A 13,109-nucleotide genomic window follows, 5' to 3' on the forward strand; every position below is an offset into this window, starting at 1 on the left:
CCTATGTTTGTTTTTCTCTCCCAAAATAGATCTGATACCTGATGAACACTTTCGCATCACCAAGCATCTGGATCAGATTGTAGTTCATGACGCTACTCTCATGCAGTATAAACGAATTCAGAAGAAAAAGTTCTAAGATTCGGCTCAAAAGCTCATGGAATCCTCATCGAACATATAAATCCCCATCGAAAATCCCTTAATCCCAACAATAGAACTACTCAGACATAATAAACGAAATCAAAGACATAATATTAAGAAGTAGAATAGAAACCGAAATTGAAGAAGAAAGAACAAGGGTTCAAGAGAACAAATCTCTCTCTCCCTAAAAACTAAAGCTTAAAAGTATTCTAAAACAATAAGAAAGATAGCATATTCGATTAAGGTTCCTAAGACATGTATTTATAGTGCTCAAGACATCTCTGGACGTCACTTAGGGTTTCTCCAAATGGGGGAATCATTGTGGGCTTCAGAAATGGGCTTATGGGCTCGGAGGTTGAAGGCCGCGGTCGGGAGTGCTCTGACCGCGGGGAATGTATGGTTTGCCACGGTCGGGATGCTCCTGACCGCGGGAAAATGCTTGTTGGCCGCGGGTGGAAGTGCTGGCCTGCTTGTTTACGGGACATCTTGCTCTTTGCGTATCTTTTGATTGAACCGTTGGATTGCCAAGATGTAAAGTGCACTGGAAAGCTGATACTTCCATCTTTAAGGTCTCCAAATTTGAGCTGGATCAGACGGTGAGAAGGCCTTCAAACAGGGGTGAACTTCTGACGGTTTGACTCTGAGCTGAAATCTGGTTTTCTATCCATTTTGTTAAGCTTTTCCCTAAGTTACCTGAAAAGAGTCTTGGAACTACAAATACTAGAAAAACGTGATAAAAGTACTTAAAAGCAATTAAAAACATAGAAAAAGTATTTCAAAACGATCCATAAAAGTGGTCAAAATACGGTGTTATCAACTCCCCCAGACTTAAACCTTTGTTTGTCCTCAAACAAAGCAAAAGCCTAAACTGGTTAAGTGAAAACAAAAATAGGGAATGCAAAAATCTCATAGACATGAACTCCTAAACTAGGACCAAGGATAGTGCATCAATCCACAACTTAGTCTAGAAAATTCTCACCAAAGCACAAGAGATACTAGTCCACTTTTTCCGTCATGCAAAACTTAAACAATCATAATCTTGATTTCAGTCAACTAGCTCTCTACATTCATTAAGTTCAATAGTGAGTTCTCATTAAAGACATCATCCAAGGTAGACGGCGTTTGGCATTAAAGGGCTGTTTAAGTGGTGGAGTTAAAGTGTTTCGGGTTACCTGAAGATCTGGAGGATGCAAGATAATATGCAAAACCGCAAGAGAGATAAGGACCTGTTGATGACCACAGTTTTCAATCACTTCTTCTTGCCAAATGTTGTTGCATAATCCTTCCTCCTTTGTTGTAAACAACTGTTCCCCCAGACTTAGATTCTTTCCGGGAATCAGAAAACAATCTCCAAAACTCCATAAAATTAAACTCCAGTTGCCTTGGGACTTAAAATTCGACCTCTCTAGACTCTCTAAGGCTTTTATTTCCTTTCTTTTCTTATTTTCGGATTTTTTTTTTTTTGAAAGGAAATGCCTTGAGAGAGACTAGAGGACGAGATTGTACCAAAATTTGATATTTTTCTAAGGCAAACTGAGCTTCCTCTTGTGTTGAATCATTCCGGGAACTTTTCCGGCAAATTGCAGGTCTCTGTCTTTGGTGACTGAAAACTGCGTCGTTCCTCTTTCTCTCCAACGTTTTTGCACTTATCTGCATATAAGACAATAGAAAACAAGAGTGCATGTGGTTTGAAAGAGGATTTGTTAAGGTGGGGAACTAGCTAAAGATGAACTAGCCATTCAGGATCAACAGAGAGTGGTAAAAGGATAAAGGAGTCCTGAATGTATGATTCGTTTCCCTGGTCTAATGCTTCAATGAGAAAATTAAGTCCAAATTAAGTCCAAATAAAACAGAGCTAATGTATCCCTTCATCTAAATCAAAATCATTCAAATTCCTCTGGGGTACTTCGTTTCAAATGTGCTTAGCTACCGCCTAGTCTAGTCCTAAATCATGAATGAGCAAGTCACTAGGAACAATCTAAAGCACACAGTCAACTATCATTGATTCATGTTCACCATTCCCTTTAAAACGTATTTTGTTTTGAAAACCGATTTTGAAAAACTTTAAGGAAAATGCAAAAAGATGTAGATAATGCAAGACTCATGAAAGAAAGGTGGTTAGAAAGGGATGAAATCCTCCCCCAGACTTAAATCACACTGTCCTCAGTGTGAAACAAGTCGAGATTGGATGAGAAAAATGCATAGATAATCGAATTGGTGAGGACAAAGACAACTTACCTGGATCCGGGATGCTGGTGGAGATGAACCGGATTCATTCGAAGGGGTTTGCGAAGGTGATTAGGTGGTAATGAAGGTGGTGGATGGTGATGAATGAGGTGGAGGGTGATTGGTGAGGTGAAATGAGGTGAAAGGGGTGGTTTGGGTCGGGTTTGGATCTCAACGACCAAGTGCCGCGGTCAGGGGTTGCAAGACCGCGGCAAGCACTTGGCCGCGGTCAGGATTACGCGACCGCGGCCGACGGTAGGTTTCCCGCGGTCCGAACACCTGCGACCGCGGGGGCTTATATCGCGGCCTCTTCCTGCTTCTCCTTGGTTCCTGCTGGGCCGAGCAGTCAGGTACCATCCTTCTTTTTGGTCTTTTCTGGTTTTTTTGATTTTTTTGGCTTTTTTGTTTTATAAGAAACACCTGAAACTAAGAAAAAGAAAAAGATCAAAAGAAAAAGAAAGAAAAATCCTAAAGAAAACAATACCTAATGGGTTGCCTCCCATTAAGCGCTTCTGTTTTAAGTCGTTTAGCTCGACTTTTGGTGTTGGACGTGACTTATTCCAATGAAGAAGACCTTGTCCTGAGACAAGTCTTTTTCGACATCTCCTTGCTTTGCCTAGCAGGTTCTTCGTCACTCCAAAGCTCTTCTTCAAATTCTTCTGCTGCAGAATGTTTTCCTGCTTTGCTGTTGTATGGGACAGCTTCAGTGAAGACATCTTTGTCGATATTAGCATATGAAATCCTCCGGTTTGGCCAGTCCATTATAGCTCCGGAAGTTGCTAGAAAAGACCATCCCAGAATCACTGGATATGTTGCATCTCTCGTCTCGACAATGTAGAAGTCGACAGGCACTATGCAATCTCCTATTCTCAAAGGAATTTCATGAGCTATTCCTTGAGGTGTTGCATTTGAATCATCAGCTAGGCTAATCTTTGCTCTAGTCCTGCGCAGGTGTCTAATACCAAGTCTCAAAGCAATTGCCTTGGACATCATCTTAAGACAAGCTCCAAAATCACATAGCACGTTTTTAAACATTTCTCCTCTAATAAAACAAGAGATAAGAAACTGACCTATACCTTCTATTTTATGAAGTGTTCGAACAGGTTTACCTCTTCTGGCATGATTGAACAAGTCTTCTATCTCAGGGATTGATTCTTTGCTCTCACAGAAGTAATGGCCTATCATGAAGTCTTTGCAAGCTTTGGCAAACGTGATTCCTTCAGGCAAATTTCGAACCACATCATTGAATTCGTCGACCTTTTCCTTGCTGATTTTGTTGGTGTAGTGGCTGCACTCTTCCGGTCTTTGGAGGTGGATTGAATAAACAGCAGCATCAGGTGATGTTCTGGGAAAAGTCAGACGTCTGGCCCTACCAAAGTAGGTTCGAATATCCTCCTTTGTCTCCTTGCTGTACCTAAAGAAAACTTGCAAACAACCAAGATGCCATATATCATCGAAACCTGTGTAAAGAGGGATTGATTTCACAAACTTGTTGAATTCAATGAGCCTTTCTCTGGAGATTGGTGCTCCTAATTCCACCATCTTGTCTGGATTCCCTCCTTCTATGAACAGACGATAGTCTTCATCTTCGAGGTAGTGCCCTTCGTATTCATCCTCGTATGCTAAGACTATGTTGCAAGGGAGTACCTCATTTACTTCTTTAGATGTTTTGGAGTTGATAGCATATACCGTTTGCTCCTGAAGAGGGGTTTTGACCATCCCAGCAGATGTATCAAATGAGCATTGACCTGTAGGAGTTAAAAGGGCTGAAGGGCATCTGAAGGAGTGCCGGCCGCGGGTAGAAGCTCCACGACCGCGGGTGAAGAGGGCTTTGCCGCGGTCAGGATGCTCACGACCGCGGCTGGAAGCTTGTTGGTCGCGGTCACGTGAGTTCCGACCGCGGGGATGGGACTCCGAGTCATTTCTTCAGCTTCGTCTGCTCCTCTGCCATCTGAACTGATTCCTGCACCTTCTAACTCCGTCTTCTCCTCTTTTAGGCTAAGTTCTTCGATGAGAAGCGTCGAACCATTCGTTTCACATCCTTGCATAAGCTTTTCGACCTTCTTTTCGATTTCGTTGAGGGTATAGACTACTTCGTCCACAGTTGAGTCTATTGTCTCTGCTTTCTCTTGAACCTTGTGTACTCCATCCCAAATCTCTTCCACATAGGAATAGGTTTGGTTGTTGTGGTAGTTAATAGTCTCTTCTGCTTCACCAAGTTTGATCTCTAAGGTGCGGATGCTCCAACCGGCTTTGCGAATGCGAACTTCGTGTGCTCCAACTCGTTCTTCGATTGCTTTCATCCTCTCCTGGACGGTTTCAGCACCTTCGTTTAGCTGGCTTTCGACGGTCTTGACTTGAGTTGAAAGATCTTCAAGCTTTCTCTTAAAGAGTATTGACAAGTCGTCAATTCTCTCGTCAATTGTGGATCTCGCTCGAACGTCGAGTAAGTGTGAGACTGCCAATTCTAGTAGCTCCAATCGGTGAATGGGTTTGACGTTTTCATTCTTGTGAGGCAACCGACGAGCAGGTTGTTCAGGGTTGGCCATTTGAGGTGCGCAGGGTTCCTTCTGGGACGTTTTGTTGTCTTCGCTTTGAGTTTCTTCGTAGAGATCGCTTAGATGTTTCTCTCTGCGTCTGGTGGTTTGAGGAGTGTTATAGAAACCTTCCTCATTTTGTTTATTTCAATTTATAGGATCCATATCTTCTGAAATGGAAACAAAATAACCGAAAAATGGAAAGTTGCAGAAAAGGGTGTTCTAGAGTCGATTTACTAACCTTTCTCGGGGTTTTGCAGAAAAGAAAACGCGTGCCTTCCCCGGCAACGGCGCCAAAAACTTGATGTGTGTGTCGAGGGTTGTCAAGTTTTACCCTAATTGAAATCGATAGCCGCAAGTGCACAGCTGATCAATTGTAGTACTTAGGGATCGAATCCACAGGGAAGGAGGATCTTTTCCTGCAAAAAGCCTTTGAAAATAAGTTAAAGTAAGGAAGTCTAGAACAAAAACGGTTTAATGGGGGTTTGGTAGTGTCTTTAAAATCTAAAAACGAAATATTAAAAGAGAATACGGAAATTAAATGGCGTAATAACTAAACGTAACGAGAATAACTAAAAATGATAAAAATGAATATTCTAATGCTTAAATGAAAATGAAATAAAAAGGAAAGACAATATTGAACTAAAGCTTAAAGAAAAATCGCAGGAAATCAATGGAGAAAAGGCGTTGGGGTTCAGGGAAGTTTTCTCAGGGGTACGAACGATTCAAAACATTGCTAGAGAGGAAATTTTGTAAGATCTTAGCTTAAACTTTTCGAACTGGAGTCACGGACGTATGAATATGCCACTGTCGTGATCATAGACAACTATCTCTCTCAACCCTGACCAGGAGGTTTCCACTCTTGCCCTGGAAGAGAAGAGATGCATTATGTTTAAGACTCGTCCTAATTCACAAATCGCCCATAGGTAGGTTTCCACTCCTATGTTTGTTTTGCTCTCCCAAACTAGATCTGATACCTGATGAACACTTTCGCGTCACCAAGCATCTGGATCAGATTGTAGTTCATGACGCTACTCTCATGCAGTATAAACGAATTCAGAAGAAAAAGTTCTAAGATTCGGCTCAAAAGCTCATGGAATCCTCATCGAACATATAAATCCCCATCGAAAATCACTTAATCCCAACAATAGAACTACTCAGACATAATAAACGAAATCAAAGACATAATATTAAGAAGTAGAATAGAAACCGAAATTGAAGAAGAAAGAACAAGGGTTCAAGAGAACAAATCTCTCTCTCCCTAAAAACTAAAGCTTAAAAGTATTCTAAAACAATAAGAAAGATAGCATATTCGATTAAGGTTCCTAAGACATGTATTTATAGTGCTCAAGACATCTCTGGACGTCACTTAGGATTTCTCCAAATGGGGGAATCATTGTGGGCTTCAGAAATGGGCTTATGGGCTCGGAGGTTGAAGGCCGCGGTCGGGAGTGCTCTGACCGCGGGGAATGTATGGTTTGCCGCGGTCGGGATGCTCCTGACCGCGGGAAAATGCTTGTTGGCCGCGGGTGGAAGTGCTGGCCTGCTGGTTTACGGGACATCTTGCTCTTTGTGTATCTTTTGATTGAACCGTTGGATTGCCAAGATGTAAAGTGCACTGGAAAGCTGATACTTCCATCTTTAAGGTCTCCAAATTTGAGCTGGATCAGACGGTGAGAAGGCCTTCAATCAGGGGTGAACTTCTGATGGTTTGACTCTGAGCTGAAATCTGGTTTTCTATCCATTTTGTTAAGCTTTTCCCTAAGTTACCTGAAAAGAGTCTTGGAACTACAAATACTAGAAAAACGTGATAAAAGTACTTAAAAGCAATTAAAAACATAGAAAAAGTATTTCAAAACGATCCATAAAAGTGGTCAAAATACGGTGTTATCACTGTCCCACAGGACAATGGCTCCGTATGGCTTGACTTCCTTTATCGTGAAAGGGTCCTGACCATCTTGAACGTAATTTTCCTGAAAAAAGCTTAAGACGAGAATTGAAAAGAAGAACTTTATCGTTAGGAGCAAAAGTTCTATGAATAATCTTCTTATCATGATATGCTTTAGTCTTTTCCTTGTAGATCTTCGAGTTTTCGTAGGAATTGTGTTGGATTTCTTCTAACTCGTGAAGTTGAAGTAGTCTTCTTTCTCCAGCTGTTTTCAGATTCATGTTCATCTCCTTGATAGCCCATTGCGCCTTATATTCTAGTTCTACTGGAAGGTGACATGCTTTTCCATAAACTAGGTTGAATGGTGTTGTTCCTAATGGTGTCTTGAATGCTGTTCGATACGCCCATAATGCATCGTCAAGCTTGGTAGACCAATCCTTGCGATGAACTGCAATAGTTTTCTGCAAAATCGACTTGATTTCTCAGTTTGAGATCTCTACTTGACCGCTGGTTTGGGGATGGTATGGAGAAGCAACTTTATGTGTAACTCCATTCTTTCTAAGAAGATTCTCGAAAATTCTGTTGATGAAGTGCGATCCTCCGTCGCTTATCACAATTCTAGGAACTCCAAAACACGGGAATATAACAGATTTAAACAGCTTCATGACAACTTTTGCATCATTGGTGGGACTAGCGACTGCTTCTACCCACTTAGAGACGTAGTCTACTGCTACTAAGATGTATTGGTTTCCAAAAGAAGTAGGAAAGGGTCCCATAAAATCTATTCCCCAGACATCGAAAATTTCGACTTCGAGAATAAAATTTTGAGGCATCTCATTCCTTTTACTTATGTTGCCCATCCTTTGGCATTTATCGCATCGCGATATATAAGCTTGAGTACCTTTGAACAAAGTAGGCCACCAAAAACCTGCTTGCAAGATCTTTGAAGCGGTTTTGAAAGTTGCGAAATGTCCTGCGTAAGACGAGCTATGGCATCCGAATAAAATTCCTTCCATCTCTTCTTCAGCCACGCATCTTCAGAATAACCCATCAGCACATCTCTTATAGAGATAGGGTTCATCCCAGAAGTAATGTCTTACGCCTTTCAGAAACTTTTTCTTCCTATACCCGAAAAATTGTGGGGGCTCTACATCAGCTGCTAGGTAATTTTGCTATGTGCCTAAACCATGGGGTGTTGAAAGCATCTGCTCTTCGCATTAGAGGACGTGGTGGTGCGGTATTAGCATTGGTGGGGGTTTTATCTATAGCATAGATGTTTTCTTCAGGCAAACTGTCATTTAAGGGCAATCTTTCTTTAACTCGAATTCGTGAAAGATGGTCTGCAACTCCATTATCTGCTCCTTTCCGATCTCGAATTTCGATATCGAATTCTTGCAGTAAGAGGATCCATCTTATCAACCGAGGTTTAGCGTCTTTCTTAGAAATACTTGATTGCAGCATGATCAGTATGAACTATGACCTTAGATCCTACGAGATAAGAACGGAATTTCTCAAATGCAAATACGACAGCTAGAATTTCTTTCTCTGTTGTAGCATAATTGCATTGAGCTTCGTCTAGAGTTTTGCTTGCGCAGTAGATTACGTGCAGTTTCTTATCTTTTCGTTGGCCAAGCACTGCTCCGACTGCATAGTCACTTGCATCGCACATGATTTCGAATAGGAGTTCCCAATCAGGTGCTTGCACGACAGGAGCGGAAACAAGGGCTTGTTTGATCTTATGAAACGCGGCTAAGCACTCATCATCGAACTCAAAGTTCGTTTCTTTGCAAAGCAAACGCGTAAGAGGTCTAGCTATTTGAGAAAAATCTTTAATGAAGCGCCTATAGAATCCTGCATGTCCTAAGAAACTACGAATTCCTTTTACGTTTGTGGGTGGTTGTAGGCTGGTCATGACTTCGATTTTAGCTTTGTCAACTTCAATACCTTTTCCGGAAATTCTGTGCCCAAGCACGATTCTGTCTTGTACCATGAAGTGACATTTTTCCCAATTTAATACTAAGTGCTTATCTTCACATCTTTGCAGAACTTTACCGAGGTTGCCTATGCATTTTTCAAAAGAAGATCCATAGACAGAGAAATCGTCCATGAATACTTCCATGAAATCCTCAATAAAACCTGTGAAGATCGACATCATGCACCGCTGGAAGGTAGCAGGTGCATTACACAATCCAAAAGGCATACGTCGGTAAGCGAACGTGCCATATGGACAAGTGAATGTCGTTTTCTCTTGATCCTCCGGTCGAATAGGAATTTGGAAAAATCCGGAGTATCCATCAAGGAAGCAATAGTAAGGGTGATTAGCTAATCTTTCTAGCATTTGATCTATGAAGGGAAGTGGAAAATGATCTTTCATAGTTGCTGCATTCTGTTTCCGGTAATCGATGCACATACGATGTCCAGTTACTGTTCTTGTAGCGATCATTTAATCTTTATCATTTTTAATGACAGTGACTCCTCCTTTCTTCGGAACAACATGAACTGGGCTAACCCAAGTGCTATCTGAGATAGGAAAGATTATTCCAGCTTCTAAAAGCTTCATAATCTCCTTCTTGACAACATCCATGAGATTAGGGTTCAGTCTCCTTTGACTTTCGATTGAGTTTTTAGCATTATCCTCTAGATTAATCTTGTGCATACAAAGATCTGGAGAGATTCCAGGTATGTCATCAAGTGAATATCCTAAGGCTTTTCTATGCTTTCTCAGCTCAGTCAACAGCATTGTGGTTTCTTGTTCCGTCAAACCAGAGTTTATTTTGACAGGATAAGTAGAATTTGGTCCAAGGAAAGCGTACTTAAGTCCGACGGGAAGAGGTTTAAGCTCGACTTTAGGGGCTTTAAGCTCGCTCCAAAGATCATTAATTGCTGCGGCAGTGTCTTTAGGAGGTGTAGGAATGTTTGTTTGGTCCTTAAGATCTAGATAGTTAAGAGGTTTCCTATAAGTTTCAGACTTATCAAGCATACGTGCGCATTCACTCGAAATTCCTTCAAGGAAATTGCGTTCATCTTTTGCGGGTGAAAGCGTGACACTTAAAGGGGCGTCTAGAAGCAGATCTTCATAGACTTCCTCAATAATTCCGTCTAACTCATCAACCCAACAAATTTTGCCATCCAGAGTCGGTTTATCGAAACTTTTGTTCATGTCAAACTGCATAACTAGGCCGGCTAGATGAAGGTCAATTTTTCCTTCAGGAACATTGATTATGGCTCCGGCTGTAGATAGGAATGGTCTTCCAAGAATAAGGGGATCCTTAGGTTCTTTTTCTAGTTCTAGAACTACGAAATCGGTTGGTATGGAACATTTTTCGATTTCGACGGGAACATCTACTAAGATACCTACTGGTTGTCTAACAGAACGATCAGCTAATACTAAAGAAATTTTAGTGGGCTTGAAAGTGTGGTGTCCTAAACGTTTTGCTACTGAAAGTGGCATCATGTTTATGCTAGAACCTAAATCACAAAGAGCACGTTCAAAAGCTACATCATTGATGGTGCAAGAAAGTACGAAGCTTCCAGGATCGTTTTTCTTTTCAGGGATTCGGCTTTGCAGGATAGAACTACATTCATGGGTTATCATCATAACGCCTTCTTCAAGAGTTAAAGAATTTGTTAGAATACCCTTCATGTATTTTCTTAAAGCGGGAATCATAGCACAAGCTTCTACGAAAGGTAATCTCACATTTAACTGATCGATTAGCTCTTTAAGCTTAGCTTTTTCTTTTTCTTTCTTAGGGGCTTTTAAGGCTCTAGGATATGGAGGTTTAGGTTTATAGACATGAGTTGGTGGAGGTGGAATCGGGTCTTCTCCAAGGATTTCCCGGGATGAATCTTCTCTTACTTCTTCTTTTTCAACATCTTCATTCGTGATTCTTTCTTTTTCTTTCTCCTTTTCCTTACCCTTTTCCTCATCTTCGGGATCTTTAGGAAATTCAGGCTCTTTGTAAGCTAATCCACTCCTAAGTGTGATAGCTTTCACATCATCAGAGGGATCTGCTTCACTTGAGCTTTCGAAAGAATTTTCACTTAGCTCCTCTTCAGAATTTTCTAACTTTTTAGAATTAGTTTTGACCATTATGTTAAGGAGGGTATCGGAATCCTTCTGCATCTCTTTTAGTTCAGATCTAAGATCACTAATCTCTTGAGACATATATTTTTCAAGCTCTAGAATCTTTTTGTTTAGGTTTTCAGCTTCAGAAGAGGGAAAACTTGGATAGGAAACAGGATTAGATTGAATACCCAAGATTGGTTCGGGAGGTGGTGTCCAACCCGGCTCGGAAGACGTTTTCCCGCGGTCAGGTGGCTCACGACCGCGGTGAATCATGTCTTGGCCGCGGTCAGAGAAGCCACGACCGCGGTGAAAGGTTGCTTGGCCGTGGTCAGAACAGCTACGACCGCGGTGATCAGAAACGAATGGAACATCATGAATTTGATAGACTTCTGCAGTGTTCATCATCCCTTGATCATAAGAATCCATTGGGTTGTCCCAGCCATCAAAGTTACACGTATTGTGTACCCTATTTGGTTGTTGCAATCCAAGATGACTCATTATGTGACGGAGACACTTTATAACTTCCGAAATTTCTTCTTTCTTCTCAGGAATTGCAGAATTACCAAAGGTTACTTGATTTCGGATGCTGTTTCCTAAATTTTTAATGAAAACGTGAGCATCTTCTACAGATCTAGTTGTGAAATCTCCATTACTTGCTATATCAAAAGAGTGTCGTAACTCTGGAGTTATACCGCGATAAAAGATATTTAGCAGGTATTCCTCGGCATATCCATGGTGTGGACAATCTCTTTGGTATTCCCTAAATCTTTCCCAAGTATCTAAAAGATCTTCATCTTCTTTTTGTTTAAAAGTTCTTATCTTCTTTCTTAAGAGATTTGTAAGATTTCTAGAGTAAAAACGATTTAGGAAAGCAGTTTTACACGCTGCCCACGTTTTTAGTGAAGCACGTGGCAAAGATTTTAGCCATTTGCTGGCATTATCTCTAAGAGAGAATGGGAAAAGACTACACTTGTGGTAATCCCCATTTGCTGTAATGGTTGCACATAATTCTTCGAAAGTCTCGATATGGTCTATCGGATTTTCGAGTGAATAACCAGAGAATTGATTTTATTGAACTAAATGGATATGGGGTACCTTAATTTCGGTTTTGCCATCCTTTGGTAAGGCTGGTTGAATAGCTCTTCGATCTCCCATGAACTTTTCGAGTGAATCGAAACTTCCAATCAGTTCATCATCATCTTTGTGTTTGACCGATCCGATTAGCTCATTGTCATCATAAATTGGTTCTTCAAACTCATCATCAGTCAGGTCATCATCGTTTGGATCACCATCCACACGATTTGGTGGATCACCAAGAGTTCTGGGAACATGTTCCCGGTCTCTCATCGCAGAGAAACCTGAAAAATTCAAAAGAAAAAGTAAAAGTAAACAAGTATTCTAATGGATTTAAGCTGGGATTCGCAACGAAACAAATTTAAGTCCCCGACAAAGGCGCCAAAAACTTGATGCGAGAGTTGTAAACAGGGTTTGTTGTTTTTTCGTTTTACTAAGCTTCAGGTTTTAAATTTATAACCCCTAAATGTCTGCAAGTGCACAGATGTGCGCTGTAGTACTTAGGGTATCGATCCACAGAGACTTAGTTGTTTCAGTACGAATTCACTGCAACGCTTAAATCAGATTAGAACTAAAAGGTTTTGGTTTTGGTTTTGGGTTTTGGTTGTCACTAAATCTAAACTAGGAAGCAAGTAAAAAGCAATTGAAAGAAAACTAAAGCAGGTAAAGCAAGTAAAAAGCGATTAAACAAAGCGAATAGAAGGCAAGTAAATAGCGATTGAAAGTATAATGGAAACAAGGAAATAAGCGAATGAAAAGCAAAGGAATACGAAGGATAAAGGTAATCAACTACGTATGTTCTAGAACTCGAGGCACGGAAGTATGAATAGCCTACTTTCGCAGCACTAAACAACTATCTCTCGCAACCCTAATCAGTAGGTTTCCACTCTGATTCTGGAAGGGAGAAGATGCAATAGCAGAACAAGACTCATCAATATTCACAACTCAACTACAGGTAGGTTTCCACTCCTATAGAAGAATTGCTCGTTTCACCCTAGTTCAGACAATCAATGACAGCTTTCGCAACATATCATATCAGATCGGCTTCTAAGTGGCCAGCAAAGAATCACGCAGTAAGATTAAAGGCAAACGAAGAACATCTAGAAGATTAATAATCCTAAATCTATCGATTCATAAGCAAAGACACATGAAATTCCCTTTGAAAAATCCCTTTAAACCC

At 40.9% G+C, this 13,109-nt stretch overlaps 1 non-coding gene across 1 annotated transcript; it reads left to right on the plus strand.

The window, feature by feature from the left end:
- The first annotated feature begins 11,582 nt into the window (after window positions 1–11,582).
- On the plus strand, window positions 11,583–11,690 carry LOC112088729. The gene has a single exon (XR_002900672.1). It is a non-coding gene; the product is annotated as a small nucleolar RNA R71 (small nucleolar RNA).
- The last annotated feature ends 1,419 nt before the right edge of the window (window positions 11,691–13,109 follow it).

The sequence above is a fragment of the Eutrema salsugineum genome, unplaced genomic scaffold (assembly GCF_000478725.1).
Source record: "Eutrema salsugineum unplaced genomic scaffold, Eutsalg1_0 scaffold_14, whole genome shotgun sequence".
In the NCBI taxonomy this organism is placed as follows: Eukaryota; Viridiplantae; Streptophyta; class Magnoliopsida; order Brassicales; family Brassicaceae; genus Eutrema; species Eutrema salsugineum.